This window comes from Moschus berezovskii, chromosome 25, assembly GCF_049115385.1.
Source record: "Moschus berezovskii isolate FMDL1 chromosome 25, NW_MosBer_1.0, whole genome shotgun sequence".
NCBI classification, from domain to species: domain Eukaryota; kingdom Metazoa; phylum Chordata; class Mammalia; order Artiodactyla; family Moschidae; genus Moschus; species Moschus berezovskii.
The window spans coordinates 36229325-36235171 of NC_142484.1; the positions used below are offsets into that span (position 1 = coordinate 36229325).

The following is a 5847-nucleotide window of genomic DNA, read 5'->3' on the forward strand; positions in this document are numbered from 1 at the left end:
ACTCTGCCACTGCATGGCTGGTGAGCTTACCAGTGATCCCACAGTTAATCTGTGAGCCAAGTAAGATGGAAAGTGAAAATGAAGTCGTTCAGTCATGTCCGACTCTTTGCGACCCCATGGACTGTAGCCTACCAGGCTCCTTCGTCCATGGGATTTTCCAGGCAAGAGTACCAGAGTGGATTGCCATTTCCTTCTCCAGGGGATCTTCCCAACCCAGGGATTGAACCCAGGTCTCCTGCATCACAGGCAGACACTTTACCATCTGAGCCACCAGGGAAGCCAAGTAAGGTGGTTCCGTTCCGTTTCATCACTCAGTCGTGTCCGACTCTTTGCGACCCCGTGGACTGTAGCCTACCAGGCTTCTCCATCCACGGGATTCTCCAGGCAAGAATACTGGAGTGGGTTACCGTTTCCTTCTCCAGGGGATCTTCCCGACCCAGGGATCGAACCCAGGTCTCCTTCATTGGAGGCAGACGCTTTAACCTCTGAGCCACCAGGGAAGCCCCAGTAAGGTGGTAGTAGATGCAAATGTCTGAGTAGAGTCAGCAGTTTTTCAAACTACTTCACCTATGTTACAAAACATATTCAACTATTCATCATGACATTATTCAACTATATATAATGACATTTAAACTGGCCAACAAGGCTTCCCGGGTGGCTCAGTTGTAAAGAATTTGCCTGCCGATGCAGGAGACATGGGTTTAATCCCTGAGTCAGAAAGATTCCCTGGAGAAGGAAATGGCAATTCACTCCAGTATTCTTGCCTGGGAAATCCCATGCACAGAGGAACCCCGCACACTACAGTCCATGGGTTCAAAAGAGAGTCAGACACAACTCAGCAACTTAACTGGCCAACAAAACTACTATTCAGAAAACTTTTTGACTGAGACTGTTCCTCCAGACACAGTAAATCTATTTCTAGATTAAGGCAGATCAGGAAACACACACACAACACAACACACACACACACATACACATACACGCTCCGATATATATACATACCAGTAGTATATTTTATTACTTCATTATATTATAATCATTTTCCTTTGGTATTATGACTTTCCTTTATACTTAAAGATCATATAAAAATGAATACAGGGAATTCCCTGGTGGTCCAGTGATTAAAACTCTGAGCTTCCAATTTAAGTGGTGTAGGTTTGATCCCTGGTCTGGGAACTAAGATCCTACATGCCACATTGTACTGCCAAAAAATAAAAATAGATAATTTTTTAAAAGATGTTTTAAAAACAGAATGAATTCAGTACAATTTAGCAGTATGTATAGAGTCCACCAACTTGATGGACATGAGTTTGAGCAAGCTCCAGGAGCTGGTGATGGAAAGAGAAGACTGGCATGCTGCAGTCCATGGGGTTGCAAAGAGTTGGACAAGACTGAGCAACTGAACTGATAGAGAAACTGAAGATCTTATTCATTACATTTTTATTCTTTCAGTAAGTTCCTGGGTGGGATTCTCCAGGTTGATTGATCTGTTTTTATCTTAAGCACAGTGTGAACTATTTGACTTTATTTTCCTCCTTGCAAATGGTTGATAAAAAGCATAGAGCCAATTTCTTGGCTTCATTCAACAGAAAATGCCAAGAATTCCATGGCAGCATTTCCCGGAGAGTGTTTGGCAGAGCATTAGTTCCTCAAGTGTTGTTGGGAAAGGGGCTCTCGATCTAATGAGTATGGGAAATGTCACATTCTTGTTGGTTCACAATTCATGTGGCACATAGTTCTGAGAGATTCTGTAGTAGAGATAAGTTGTTTAAATTTATTTTAGCCATGTTCAAACAGTTTGATCATGTACTTCTTTTTTATGTAACACCAACTTACATCTGGCTTACTATCATTCTGTGGAAACTGTTTGTTTGATAAATGCTGTTTTATGGTTTGCATTCCTGGATCCATTTTACATCAATCATGATCCCTTTTAAATCTCTCTGTCCATTTATGCTGTGCTTGCTATATATATTTAGATCACCTGAAATCCTTTCAGAACAAGATGTGGACAAATTTAAAAATAAATAGGAGGTCAAAATGGCAGAAGAGGAGAAGCTGGGGTTCACCTTTCCCCATAAGTATGTCAAGAATACATCTACAGGTGGAACAATTCACACAGAGTACCTGCTGAACACTTGCAGAGGACCTCAAAAGGAAAAGATCCTCACATAACTGGGTATAACAAAAGAGAAAGGGGAGAAAAAGAAAAGAAGGAAACGAGATGGGTCTCATCCCTGGTGGGTGGAGAGCTGAAGGAGAGGAGAGGTTACACCAGGGAGGCCCCCTCACCACCAGTGAGGTACATCAAAATAGAGCGGGGAGCTTCAGGGGCTACTAGAAGAAAGTGCAGCGGCTGGTCTGTGTCAGGCAGGACAGAGTGAGACTTGCACTGATGGTCTGTGCTACAGCCCTGCATGCCCCAGCCTGAGATGTACATCCACCATTGCTGATGGGGGCTGGGTACTGAAGCATGGAGTTAGGAGAGTGGACCCACGGAGAGGACTGCTGTTGGCTATATGAAGACAGACTAAGGGGATGGGAGAGAGGAGCTCAACTGCATGAAGACAACCTGAGAGGATAGGCATGAGGAGCTCTGTAGCAGGAATGCTCCTGGAGGAAGCGCAAGCTGCCTTGGAAGCAAGGGGCCATTGCTGAGTGGTGCACAAGGGGCAGAGCCACCATTGTAGAATCTCTACCCACACTCCAGCCCCTGCCTCCATGGGCACTAGACAGGGAATCCCACTGGAGCTGAGCACACACACACCCCAGTCAGTCACCACCTCTTGCCTTTCCCACATAAGGGAGCAAGCCTGCCCAGTCAGTCGCTGCCTCTACTACCTCTTGCCTGGGCAGATAACAGATGCCTGAGGGTGGCCCACATGCAGAGGTAGGGTCAAAACCAAAGCAGAAGGCCCAGGGGCTGTGCAACCAAGGAAGAGAGACTGAAATCTCTCTGTGCAGCTGCACAAGCCATGTATTAAACCCCCACGATAACCTTGGTAAACCAAGCATCTACAGCACATCTAAATGGACAAGTGCTTCCACAACTGAGACATATCTAGCTTTAGCAGCTGCTTTGGGAGCATGCAGCTTGAGGAAAAGAGATCACAAACACAGTAAGTGAGACAAAATGAGATGAAAAAGAGAAATATGTTGGTAAGCAAGGTAAAAACCTACAAGACCAAATAAATGAAGAGGAAACAAGCAATGTCCCTGAAAAAGAATTCAGAGAGATAGTAAACACAGTCTAAGATCTGGGAAACAGAATGGAAGTAAGGATCAAGAAGATGCAAGATATGTTTAACAAGGACCTAAAGTGGGGCTTCCCTCATGGCTCAGAGGTTAAAGCGTCTGCCTCCAATGCGGGAGACCCGGGTTCGATTCCTGGGTCGGGAAGATACCCTGGAGAAGGAAATGGTAACCCACTCCAGTATTCTTGCCTGGAGAATCCCATGGACGGAGAAGCCTGGTAGGCTACAGTCCATGGGCTCGCAAAGAGTCGGACATAACTGAGCGACTTCACTTTCACTTTCAAGGTGGCGCTAGTGGTAAACAACCCACTTGCCAAGGCAGGAGATGTAACAGACACAGGCTCTATCCCTGGGTCAGAAAGATCTCCTGGAAGAGGGTATGGCAATCTACTCCACTATTCTTTCCTGGAGAATCCAATGGACATCTGTCCCATGGACAGAGGAGCCTGGCAGGCTAGAGTCCATAGGGTCACAAAGAATCGGACATGACTGAGGTGACTTACCACCTTAGCAGCCCAGGTAGCTCAGTGATAAAGAATTCACGTGTGATGCAGGAGACATGGGTTCAATCTCCGGGTCAGGAGGATCCCCTGGAGAAGGAAATGGCAACCCACTCCAGTATACTTGCCTGGGAAATCTCATGGACAGAGGAACCTGGCAGGCTACAGTCCATGGGATTACAAAGAATCGGACACAACTTGGTGACCAAACAACAGCAACAAGAACTAAAGAACAAACAAACAATGATGAACAACACAATAAATGCAATAAAAAATATACTAGAAGGAATCAATAACAGAATAACTGAGAAAGAAGAACAAATAAGTGAGCTGGAAGATAGAATGGTGGAAATAACTTCCAGGGAGCAAAATAAAGAAAAAGGAATGGAAAGAAATGAAGACTGCCTCAGAGACCTCTGAGACAATATTAAACATACCAACATTTGATTATAGGGGTCCCAGAACAAGAGTAAGACAAAGGGTCTGAGAAAATATTTGAAGAGACTATGGTCAAAAACTTCCCTAACATGGGAAAGGAAATAGTAACCGAAATAGAGAGTCCCACACAAGAGAAACGTATTAATCAAACTAACAAAAATTAAACATGAAGAAAAAATATTAAAAGTAGAAAAGGAAAAGCAACAAATAATATACAGTGGAATCCCCATAAGCTTATCAGTCGATTTTTCAGCAGAAACTCTACAGGCCAGAGGGAGTGGCAGGATATATTTAAAGTGATGAAAGGGAAAACCTATAACCAACAATATTCTACCCAGTAAGGTTCTCATTCAGGTTCAACAGAAAAATAAATACCTTTACAGACAAGAAAAAGCTAACAGAATTCAGCACCACCATACCAGCTTTACAACAAATGTTAATGGAACTTCTCTAGGCAGGAAACAAAAGAAAATGAACTACAAAAACAAATGAAAGCAGGGAAGAAAAAAGGCAATAGGAACATACATATCAATAATTATCTTAAATGTAAATGAATTAAAGTCTGCAACCAAAAAACACAGACTGGCTGAATGGATACAAAAACAAGACCCAAGTATATGCTGTCTACAAGAGACCCACTTCAGACCTATGGACACATACATACTAAAAGTGAGGGGATGGAAAAAGAAACTGCACGCAAATGGAAATTTTAAAAAATCTGGAGTAGCAATGCTCATATCAAACAAAATAGACATTAAAGACCATTACAAGACACAAGGAAGGATACTACATAATGGTCAAGGGATCCATCCAAGAAGATATAACAACTGCAAATATTTATGCACCCAATATAGAAGCATCTCAATGCATAAGCCAAAGGCTAACAGCCATAAAAGGGAAATCAACAGTAACATAATAGCGGGGGACTTTAACACTCCACTTACACTAATGGATAAAGCATCGAGACAGAAAGTTAATAAGGAAACACAAGACAAATGACACATTAGACCAGATAGACTTAATTGATAGTTATAGGACATTGCATCCAAAAGAAGCAGAATACAATTTCTTCTCAAGTGCACATGGAACATTCTCCAGGATAGATCACATCTTGGGTCACAAATTAAGCCTCAGTAAATTTAAGAAAATTAAAATCATATCAGACATTTTTTTCTGACTACAATGCTGAGATTAGAAATCAATTACAGGAAAAACACTAAAAAACACAAACATATTGAGGCTAAAAAATGCTATTAAATAATCAATGGATCACTGAGGAAATAAAAGGACAATCCAAAAATTATGGGATGCAACAAACACAGTTCTAAGAGAAAAGTTTATAGCAATAAAATGCTACTTCAAGAAGCAAGCCAAATCTCAAATAAAAAATCTATATTTACACCTAAAGCAACTAGAGAAAGAAGAACAAACAAAATCCAAAGTTAGTAGAAGGAAAGAAATTATAAAGATCAGAGCAGAAATAAATGAAATAGAGACAAAGAAAACAAAAGCAAAGATCAATGAAACTAAAAGCTGGTTCTGGGACTTACCTGGTGGTCCAGGGGCTAAGACCCTGAACTCCCAATGCAGGGGGCCCAGGTTTGTGATCCCTGATCAGGGAACTAGATCCCACATGCTACAACTAAGAGTTTGCA

General features: G+C 42.2%; 1 non-coding gene across 1 annotated transcript; it reads right to left on the reverse strand.

Moving 5' to 3' along the window:
• Positions 1–205: 205 nt before the first annotated feature.
• Positions 206–277, reverse strand: TRNAH-GUG (transfer RNA histidin (anticodon GUG)). The gene has a single exon. It is a non-coding gene; the product is annotated as a tRNA-His (tRNA).
• Positions 278–5847: the final 5570 nt, after the last annotated feature.